Genomic DNA, 12,116 nt, shown 5'->3' on the forward strand with positions numbered 1-12,116 from the left:
ACTGCAATACCTGGACTTTCAGGTATGTTTTCTTCGGAAATCGAAAACCAGTTGTTAATTTATGAATTGAACACTTAATTATGGTTGGCCATTTACGCCCACGATGTAAACCAACTGGGTCCTCATATCTTATTAATAACTAGTAATTTTATGTTAAAATTGTTAGATAAAACCTTGTGTGTAATGTAAATAATGTTTTCTGTCTCATAAATTAATGTTTGTAAAACGAGCTGAGTTTAACGATGTAATTTGTGATTTCGTTTTACGTATTCCATGTTGAAAATGTCATGAGAATATTTCGACCACCTAGGTGGTCCATCGTTAATATTGTGGACGCTAGATGAAGGTCCCGGTTCCGAGTCCAGGTAAAACAATTTGTATATGATGATGACGAATCGGTGTGATAGTTAGGCAAATTATTGAAAACAGCCAATAAAGTTATAATATACTACTGTAAAAGCCCGTGCATGTATTATACGTAGAACTCGTTTATTTCCCAGTAGTTACTACCCACCAATATGTCCTTAATTCACATCTTGTTTAATAAAAATAATCACGACAAAAATATCCAGCTATTCACGGAGCAATTTAAGTGATTGATTAATGATGAATTGTCGACACTATTGGATGTGTCGTCACGTGACTTGGCAAAAAGCATTATCGCGTATCATTACAATCTGTCATCGATGAATACATCTGTTACAATGTCAAATTTTTACTGTCATGCATGAATGTAAAATTGTATAAAACACTATTACATTTTTATTTGTAAAATAAACGAGATTTGATTCAAGTATCTTTTTGCGCTAATCACGGTAAAGTGTTATATGCCAACGCAAAACGGGCAAGAATGAATGAATGAATGAACGAATGAGTTGAATATCCTTAAATCTTTGTTAAAGATTTAAGGATACTCAACTCACGCTCACATCGAAATGCAATAAAATTGCATATTTATAATAAATGGACAATATAGCATTGTACCTATTACAATTTATTTATAACAAATGGAATGCCTGCATTGTGGAGCCCTTTAAACAATATAAACATGGGCCTACTACGAGTCGTAAATCACATTGCCGCCGTAATTGGCTCGCCGCAGCTTTTACATTGTTGATGGACTCATGGGCTCCTGGTATTGCGAGTGATGAATGCCCGATGTGAGTTGGTGTTTGTTTTATTTGAATTTGGATCACAGGAAGATTGAAAACGGTAAACGGTAACCTTCTTCTCCCTGGTCCAACGGTTTATACTGTGGGCGCTGGATGAAGAGGTCCTGGGTTCGATTCCCAGTAGGACCAATTTGGGAAATGAACTTTTTCAATTTGGTTCTGGTCTGGGTGTTCTGGGTAGTGCCCCAGAGTGAATTCTCTGTAGCTCTGGTACTCATGATATGTACAGGGAATTCTCTAGTTTGAGACCATGCAATTAGTGTGATGATCTGGTACATCATATTTAGGTATTATTATTATTATTATTATTTTGGATATCATTTATTTTTATTTTAAATGGGAGACGCGATATTCCCCGGAAAAGGCACTGTCGACCGGGCTCAGGGGCTCAGGATCAAGAACCGGCGGACAATACGTCGTACCGTATCGAGCAGGACGACCTTCATCGGCATTCGTGCTGGAAGTGACACATCACTAAAATCCAATCGCATGAAGCTGCTAGTGAGTGAACGGAGTGAACCCGTTTGCGAGCAAAACCATTGGGATTATTTTATTTCAGTGGATGCCACATCTCACACGCCGGTGACCTTGAGATTATTAATCTTATATATAGGTTTATCAATTTAGCTTAACAGTCATATAATTAGCCACTTTTAATGTTGTTATTATATAGTAATAATATATTATAACTAATGTTGCAGTGTAATTGGTTTATTAAGATTGGAAGTTGCTAAATGCTTTCTAGGATCAGGACGTAAGAATCTAAACCAGGACACCATGTTCTTAGAAGAGATCTATAAAGGTGACGTTCCGAGCATAGCAACACAGCCACAGCGTAATCAGAGTCAGCGACACAGTTATTACTTAATGACGCTACATTTATACTGTTGTGCTTGTGTTCGTCCTCCCCGACGTGGCGTCACTATCACCGGAACATTGCTCGTAACTCCCCCTAAAAGTAAATAAATATGAAACCATTTTAAAGATATGTTTTTATAACCAATTATGCTCAAGATTTATAGTCATCAATCATCCTGTAGGTTTCCTTCATTACATACAACGAAATTACTTCCTGGATATATGCTGCTTTATTACCATTCATGTTACGATGTAACGTAAAGAAATTACTTCTGAAAACTGTCTGGTGAAAATATGTAGGAGTAAATACTTTTCTTGGTACAATTTTTGTTTATTTTTTATTATACTAAACGACGCAACGAACCGTGGCGGTGGCGGGCCCTAACTAGTGAAAATATTTTTAGAAAATAAATTCCATTATTGGAGAAAGATATCCTGAACAATACAAAGGTAGCGACAGCAGGCTAACACAAAAACTACTGTAATCGTGAAAATAGAGAGGGCAACAAATTTATTTTGCACTAAACTTAAGTATGTCTTAAACCAATGCTTGCAATGCAAAAAACACTTACGTCTTATCGTGATTTCTTATAGTGATTTCGTTCCAAAAATCATAAAATTTTTACAAATGCGACTTACTTTACTCTTATTACAGAGGCCTCTCGTTCACAATGAAAACGGCTTAATTTTGATTAAACCAAATACAAAAACAAGAACATAGGTTAGACTGTATTTAATAATCTAAAGTTTACAAGATAATATATAAATCTAAGACTATTTATACAGTTATTTGTTTGTTTTATATTATTTCTTAGAATTGAACGTCAGCAAAACAATTATTATTGTAAGTATACTCATAACACATTAGAACATAATAATACGTGTTACGTGTTCCAGTCCGGAACAGGTCAATAAATATAGAGTACTTATTAAGTAGGGGACAATGATTGACAAAGCAATGAAATACCCTATCGTAATTTCTGACAGTCGTACACTGACTGCTTATAATTAATTATAGTGGAGTGAAAGATACTGATAGCTTCACACAATATAGTATAGCACTGTCTTTCTGTTTTTTTATGTTACCAAGTGACAGGATGAACAAGTTGTACGCCTGGTGGTAAGAGACACGCCGTGTTGCATTGATACTCAGAGCTTTAATCACAATTGTTTTGATTTCACGAGCACTCTTCCAAACCGGAATGCAGTAATGCTCACATTACTGCTTGGCTGCAAAAATAGATAAGGCGGCAGTACTTCCCTGGACGAACTCCTTTACACGGAGCTCTACTGCTAATAATACTCTTTTTAAAATGTCGTGTGACAAAATCTTAGAATATTTATTTGTTGAGCATTGGCTACAGAGCCATCAGCTTAAACAAGTAACAAATAATTAAGAAACTCAAAACGTAACGTAAACGTAAACTAAAAAATAATTTGAGAAAAAACTGTAACCATAAAAGTCAGCCATTATTTTTTTCTGAAATTCATTGATTTTGATAGTACGAAGTCTTAGAGTCGTGTTCCAGAACGGTACTCAATGCTCAAGTCAGAATTTGAGCAGACTTGAGTATGATTTCAAGCACTGGAAATACGACCCTAATGGCAAGGAGTTGAGTATGATCTTCAGTGCTCACTGCAATACTCAAGTCCTGACTTGATTATTGAGTAGAGTTCCAGAATACGACCCTTAGGGTCGTATTCCAGAACGGTACTCAATGCTCAAGTCAGGATTTGAGCAGACTTGAATATGATTTCAAGCACTGGAAATACGACTCTAATGGCAAGGACTTGAATATGATTTCTAGTGCTTTGAATCATACTCAAGTCCTGACTTGAGCATTGAGTAGAGTTCTAGAATACGACCCTTAGAAACTTAAACGTCAGTTTTGACATTTTGAAGGAAATTTTGAAAAAAAATGGCGGGTTTTTGTACTTATAGTTTTATACGAATTACGTTTTAGTTTAAGTAATTACATTTTTCTTTCATATTGAAAAGATACCAAATGAGGAAGTTATGGAAAAGGTTGGGGAGGAGAGAAGTCTTTTGAATGCAATAGAGAGGAGAAGGGGGAAAATATTTGGACATTTTGTTGCGTAATGTCGAATTTGTGAGAGTGATAATTGAGGGGAGGATAGAAGGGACAAGAAAGAGAGGAAGACCAAGAATAGCGTATAGTGAGCAAATAAGAAATAAGATCAAAGTGAACAGGTATAGAGAACAAACTGGCTATGAACCGTAACGACTGCAGGAGAGAGTCTGGCTCTTAAATAAGACGATGATATTACATTTCGAGGTTCTTCATTATTTATTACCTTTTTAAGCTGACGACTGTATAGCCAATGCTCAATAAGTAAATAATAAACATTTAAAAAATTTAGTTTTAAACTTGTATTAAACTAATTTTGTACTAAACTAGTTTTAATCTTGTAGCCAAAGTTGTATAAAAAAATAAAGATTTTTTAAGGAATTTTATACCATATTCATCAAACTAACGGATAACACACGTTTTTTGCTCGATATATTTTGAACTTGTCCGTGGTCCTTAATCATGAGATTTACGAACAAGAACAACAGTGTTCGTTATTTGGAATCGTAAACCACTCATAAACTTATGAATAACAATAAAACAGGTACAAGAAAATTTGTTATTTGCGATGATAAACTTTATGACCTGTAATTTAGTAGCAATAGAGCTACCAGTGAAAGAGTTCGTCTAGGGAAGTACTATCTGGTTACCTGTGTCTGTAAGCAGTAATGTGAGCATTACTGCGTTCCGGTGCTGGTGAAATTACGGGCAAGTGTCGGGCGCAGCGCAGGACATAGTACATTTTGTTCGTTCTTCTTCGCTGTGGATGTCAGAGCGGCCGTTGTTCGATTCTATATTTCCGAAACCAAATAATATATATAAATTCTCAAAACAGGTTTACATAGGACTTAGTTTGAATAACGATATTATTCTCGTAACGTACTTATTCTTCTGACTCTTCTTCGGATGAGTAAATATGTAGTCACTACAATTTTATATAGTGACGAATTTATCTTCAATACTATATTATCTTAAGTGTTTTTGTGAGTTTTTGAAGTGGACGTTGTCGAATGTCACGCCCACTTATTAAATCAATTGTACTCGTAAATAATAACACGAATACGTTGTGATTGATGGTACTTAAGCTAATACAATGTCATTACTCATACGTCCAACTTATCTAAGTTTCTATTATTTGAGATATGTATATGCGGTTTATTGTACGTCCCTACTGTTGGGCCCGGTTCTCCTCTATAGGGTGCAAGCATAGTATAATAAGACAAGTATGGTAACTTCATACAAATGTAGCAGCGCGTCTTGTATGTGTGCACGCCTGACACGCGCCGTCTGTCCATAGACGCACGCATTTGCATAATCGCCCGGTGCACTCGCGTTGCATAGTGCGTGTCGTCACACGCGATAGAATTGAAGCAGTTGCTCGGTGTTTAAAAATATAGTGCCTCAAATTCAGAATAGTTACCTAAGTATTTATTTTCTATTTCGTAATCATATTCCATAGTCAAGACACCAATCCGTGATCCTGGTATAAAAATTACAATGTGTAAGAGAACCTATTGCATTTGTATAAAGGTTATTTCAACATGATATAATGCGAATGCGCGAGAATTCCGCGGAGGATTTTGTGCTCGCATCTAGTTTGTACGTTACACAATTGACCATAGAGTTCATTATGCTATGTACAATGTAGTTACAAAAATTCGCTTCCATTCCGTTCCGCCGCAATATAAATTGAGCCTAAAAACTCAATGGCGAGCGCATACGAACGTATAATACATACGCACACGCGCACACAACATGCTTAACATTGAAATAACTACCCTTTTTCATTACTCTCGTCTTACTCACAATACTCTTATGTAAACTTACACAACCAATAGAGTTAGCATAATATGGCGCGACTTGCGCGAGAGCGATATAAAGCGCGACATACTTCTCGTTTTCTATTTGCGCATAGATGTCTCGCGCTTTATGTCACTCTAATGCAAGTCGCGCCCTGTCGTGCTACAAGAGTTCTGAGATACTGGGCACTCCTAATTCAGGTTCCTGTCTCACTATATGAATTAGTTTCATTCTACAGGGCGTTTGCAAGATTTAAATTCAACTACATACCGCTTGTTATAAGAACAGTCCAAAGTGTCAAGCTTAATGTGCTCTTGTGTGTTCCTATTTATTGTGGAAGAAATGAATAAAAAATGTTGTTGTTATTATCGTATTATTGCTGCCCTTCTTATTATACTTGACGTAATCGATATTTTTAGCGAAATCGAGTTATTAATATATTTGGTAAAGAAACGAAATCTACAACCCCGTCCAGTCAGTTTTTTTAATGTCTTATTTTTCAGTTTATTGTAGTATTATTGTTAAACAAAATCAGAGTAATTGACATTTTACAAAGAACACAACTTTAGGTGGTAATATCTCTCAAGTTACCAAAATGCAAATACGTTAGTTAATGACAAGGAGATTATATTCCCCATTAGCATAAAAAATAATAACGTTCTTTTATTTTACTTAAAAAAGTCGAGTCCCGTCATAGAAGACTTGCTACGGCTAGTATATCTCTCTGTTCCTACGAACATTTTCGAAAGAAGTTTCTCGAATAATTTTCCATTACGTTAATTGCGCTTATCTTCTTTGTGGTAGACTGCTTTAGTTAAACTTCACGTAAATGTAGTCTACGATTTAATAACATGTAGAGACTTGCGATGGTGATTTACACAGCTATGATTTTTGAGCTTTAATACCTATGACTTAAGGGTTAAATCTGCAATTTAGGGTTTGTAGGGAAAACAATAATGCTATCGGACCCTCTGCGTGATCGGATAATATAAAATCGAGTATTTTTTGTATTAGGCGATGTCAAGAAAAATTTACATTCAGCACCACTTGCGTATGTTCGTACTCTGTTATAAAAAAAAAATTGAGAGATAGAAAGGTTCTCTAAACGAATTTGTCAAAAGCACGTATATATAATAAAAATGAGCTTGAAAAATTTAATATTCCAGAGAAAGGTGAATTCAAACTTTCCGGATGGTAATTTTAAACAAACAATTTCGAAAATGATAGATGAGCCGTGATAGCCTAATGGTTTGACCTACTGCCTGCTACTGCCTCCCAAGCAGTGGGTTCGAACCCTCAATCGCACTTTTGAGTTTTAACCTTTAGACCCGTGCCCAACAGCGGGACGTATAAATGGGTTAATTATGATGATTTTCGAAAATCCTGTAGGTACTTGTGTTCGTAAACTGTTTCTAGATGCCTTGGAATTTTTTACAACAAACAATAATTCGACTACTTGAATGCAATGGTTGCCTAGAACGTTTTATAGTGTTCTTGAAACTATTCAATATGATATCTCTAATTGTGCAGATAATTGTATTGTCTTTTACAATGATCTTGCCTTATGAGAATGCCAGGTATTTAATTTATTGTCTGTTATTAACTTTATTGAAGATCACGATAGTTTACTATTATTATAATTCAATTGTTTTTTGTGAAATCAATCCACTAGTTTGTTATAATTATTGATACAAAGATCGAACACTAAGAAAAATTCCTTCGATCCGGCTGCATTCGAACCAGCGCCTTCAGCATACCGTGATTGACGCTCTCTCTACTGAGCTACGGAACGAACCAGCAGACCTTATGAATTCTTCTATGTGTTTGTTGTAGGTCTTTGTTTTTGGTTTTTAACGACTTTTTTGCTATAGTGCCATCTGTGAGAAATCTACGAAGTTAAAGTCAAACAATAATTTATTTCAGTAAAATTTGTACATTTAAAAAAGTCATTTTTGAAGCTACTGCTCGTTCACTACGCTGACCTCTCTGAGAAGAACGAGTAAGAAACTCTAGGGATCGCTCTTTTCAAATCAACTGAAATGCCATGGAATACACTTTGAATTACAATTGTGTGGAATCTAGACACATGTTGTCTGGTATCTTTATCTTAATAATTGAGTATGTAAGCAAAGACCACACTAGTAAAAGGAACTGAATACTATATACTACATATTATTCAAGTCACTCTGACTTATAGTTAAATTATTACCTTGTCATTCTATAATGAAACTGAATTCTACTTACATTTACTAATTTCAATGAATAAAGGTGTTGAAAATTGCCCTCTTACTGTGAAATGTCAACAATTCTGTAGCAACAGTTGTAGCGTGTTTCTATTTCACTAACAACATTTTTATCTGTTACAGGTAAGCGTCCAGCCTGTCGGTTTTGCTCCTTTTGTCGGGTGTGTACACTTTATTACCGGTTTTTCCGGTTTTATTCTTCTATATAGGGCTGCCCCTATAACCGGAATAAATGTTTAGCATTATTACATCTAGAATTACTCACTATCTTTATTTACATTAGAGTTAACGTAAACAGCAATTACATAATATGAGAAGCTTATTTATAAGCATTGAAAATTGATATTGCTTCTTGCATACTATCATTCATATCGAGTTTGTGACAAAAATGCAAAGATGTTATCCATCAGTATTAGGTAATATCGAATGTGACAACCGGATGAGCGAAAATGACAAATGTATGCATTCTAATTCTATTTCTCAATAATATCTGTGGTACATTTGAGATAAAAATACTTTGTCGCAACCTTGTTTAAAGTACAAATAAATGGTTCTGTTTTGTTGCCAACAGAAGCCAGGAGCTCTGCAGTAAATGGTTGTGAATTCACTAAACTCTGTTATTAAACCACACCTCACAGGTTCTCTGCGACCCTGTTCGTAAAATCACTGGTACAATCTGCTTATATGCTGGGACTATTAATAGCCGTCTACTATTTATACTGCTTTTGTTTTTTGTCCTCCTAGTAACTATATTTATTATAGCTTAAAGAAAAATGTAATAAAAACACACATTTATTTTGGGTGTGTGTGACTGCGTGGGAGAGAGAGAGATTACAAACGAATTGTTTGATATTCCAAATTAAAACTCTGTGAACGACGTATGGTTTGATTTTCAATAGAGAAATTTGATAATTTGTAAATCCTTGCTCATGAGTTGTAAATATTGTATACTTTTGTGGAAATCTACTTCGGCGTCTAACCATAACGTTACGTCTAACCCAAATAATAAATATTGTATCTTGTTAGTACAGTGGCATGTACACAAAAAATATTTGTTTATTACTTTTTTAAATCTCTCACTAATAAAATTCCCACTTAACCTACAGTGCGCAGTGGTAGAACGCTGTTTGTTAAATAAACCTACACGTCCAATTAAGTCAAAGTTCTGTGTATAAATTAAAAATAAGGTAATTCAATTATTAATTATAACCTTTTTACAAAAAAGAAACCGACTTCAAAATTTTATGGAATTACATCTGTTTACCAAGTTTTATTGACATCGGTTAACGGAAAGAGGGTGAAATCTAGTAAACCGGATTCATCTCCTAATTTGCCATCATTAGAGTTGGTATATTTTCTTCAAATTTGAATGGATCCACTACCGAGGTACCCCTTTCCAACAAAAAAAGAATCACGAAATCGGTTCACAGATGTCGGAGTAATAACAAATACAGTCGAATTGAGACCCTTCTCCTTTTTTTTAAGTCGGATAATAAAGCAGCGATATATGATTCAATTATTGCCGAATGATACATATTTTACTGCCATATTTATTTTTTACTTGTGCTATCGCAAAGTAAATTTACACACCTCAACGGGTCGTGGTTGTAAATTTGTCATAAAATACGAGTTGTAAAGTGTTTTTTAGCACTTAAATGTGCTGATGGTAAGAATCGTAACGTACGTTAACGGAGTTGTTAAAACGCCAATAAAATAATATTGTTTGTTTCCTATTATGTAGAATTCTAAATTTGTTTGCTAGTTATACATTAGTTGTAACGGCTTTCAGTTTATTTGTTATTAGAGAATAATTGACTATGTGTAAACACACAGACCACCTTGAAGCAACTATAAATTTCAATTGGAGGAGTAATTACGCCACATCTGGTTTTACCACGCCTCGACTGTACCACATATGGAGTGCTGCAGTGTGTGTATAATAATTATTTTTTGACAACCGCTGTGACCCAGCGATTATCACTGTGGGCGCTAAACGAGAAGGTCCGGGTTCGATTGCCGGCGGCAACAATTTAAGAAATAAAAATTTATACCGGATCTAGGTACTCTGAATAGTAAGTACCCCGGACTCAAGTTCGTTGTTTTGACACTCTAGTTCTAGTACAGGAAATTGGCCCACTTTGAGACCAGTTAAAAGTGCGTAACCACACTTAATTCTGACACGTTAGTTATTCTTTCGGGTATCTTTTAGACTCTTGCCTCTCTCCCATGGCGTAACAAATAAATTGTTATTACCCTTAAAGTGCATTGTTTCAATTTGTCAGTCTTGAATCTCGTGGAATTAAAATTATTATATATTATAAAATTATAATATATAATATATTAATTACTATTATAGTAATATATAATATAAAATTATTATTATAGTAATTAAAATTATTATTGTTCTTTATAATAAATAAAGAACAATAATAATTTTAATTACTGAGCTTTGGTTACAGAGTCATTATCTTAAAAAGGGTAAAAAATAATTAAGAAACTCAAATAATAGTAGTAATTAGTTAATTCGTCTATAAACTGTAATTACACAACCCGCCATTTTTTCTTCGAGGTGTAACCAAAACGACCAGCATGCTTAAAATCTGTTTTTGAGAAACACATTTTTTCCTTGTTGGCAATTTTTTTGTTACTGAAAACTGTGGTGATTTTCCATGCAACCTCACGTTCATTAGAACGTGAAAGAAAATCGATTTGTTAATTCCAATTCGTGCATTACACAACTTAATAAACCATCGCATTACCTTACTTATTTGTATGTGTATTACAGCATTGTTTACATAAAATATGGTCATTGTCTCTACGGGTTTGTATTATTACTACAAATTATGACTGTACATGCTTTGTTTGTTGCACAGCGTGTTCGTTAAGATTTCTCACGTGATTTCAAAGTGTCATTACCAGGTTCTCATGAGAAGCCGACGTTTACTCTTGAATGCAGTGAAAATTGCTTTTCTCGTCTTTTCTTTTTGTAAAACTTGTTATTTATCTAGTTGAGGTAATTAAGCTAGAAATTAATGGAAAATCACTGTAAGCTACAATCATTGATGTTCTATTTTCACGTTTAGAAAACTTCATCTAGTTTCGCAAGTTCCACGATAATCGCACATATAAATTTTGCGCTTGGTCTCTGGAAACTAATACTTGTGATATTAAGTTTATTAATTTACACCATATTCTACTACCATGATATTCAATTATTTATTTTGAAATTACTCCACAAGTTTGTTATAATTATTATTACAAAGATCCAACATTAAGAAAAATTCCTTAGATTCGGCTGGATTCGAACCAGCGCCTTCAGCATACCGTGCCTGACACTCCCCAAACTGAGCTACAGAACGAACTGGCAGACCTTACGAATTTTTTTATGTGCTTGTTCCAGATGTTTGGTTTTTACCGACTAGTTAGTTTTTTTTTATAATATCAAGTGACGGGACGAACAAGTCGTGTGTATGATGGCAAGCTACACGCCTGTCCACAACAGTTGCTGTGCCACTCAGAGCTTTAAATCGCAAGGATCTGAGGCGCCCTGCCACTGCGCCCGTTATCCTGAGACATAAGTTGACAAGTCCCATGTGCCTGTAATTTCACCAGCACCCTTACCCTTCTAAACCGGAACGCAGTAATGCCTTACATTACGGTTTGGCGGCAGAAACAGATAAGGTGGCAGTACTTCTCTTGTACTGAACTCTTTCACAAGGAGCTCTACTGCTACTAAAGTACTAGTATTACATAATAGGTATTTGTATCACATATTGTATTTCATCATAAGAACGCGTATAATTCCTGCAATGATTCGTAGCGATAAGAATAGGTGTCTTGGTATAATTTATTACCTCGAGGGAGGGTCAATTTCCTGCTCGGGCGGCGAGAATGGCCGTCCGGAACTCGCTTCTTATATAGCTAATATCCTCTGTTATGCTTTCCGGGTTGCT

General features: G+C 35.0%; 1 protein-coding gene and 1 long non-coding RNA gene across 3 annotated transcripts in view; both read left to right on the forward strand.

Annotated features, from left to right (window-relative positions):
* Positions 1 to 12,116, forward strand: part of LOC113231140 (zinc finger protein 608-like) — a 131,446-nt gene that overhangs the window by 27,787 nt on the left and 91,543 nt on the right. The window lies entirely within an intron of this gene.
* On the forward strand, positions 1,028 to 10,002 carry LOC113231141. The gene is made up of 3 exons (XR_003310534.1): positions 1,028 to 1,160; positions 8,287 to 8,324; positions 9,970 to 10,002. It is a non-coding gene; the product is annotated as an uncharacterized LOC113231141 (long non-coding RNA).

The sequence above is a fragment of the Hyposmocoma kahamanoa genome, unplaced genomic scaffold, assembly GCF_003589595.1.
Source record: "Hyposmocoma kahamanoa isolate Upper Pololo Valley unplaced genomic scaffold, ASM358959v1 64, whole genome shotgun sequence".
Classification (NCBI taxonomy): domain Eukaryota; kingdom Metazoa; phylum Arthropoda; class Insecta; order Lepidoptera; family Cosmopterigidae; genus Hyposmocoma; species Hyposmocoma kahamanoa.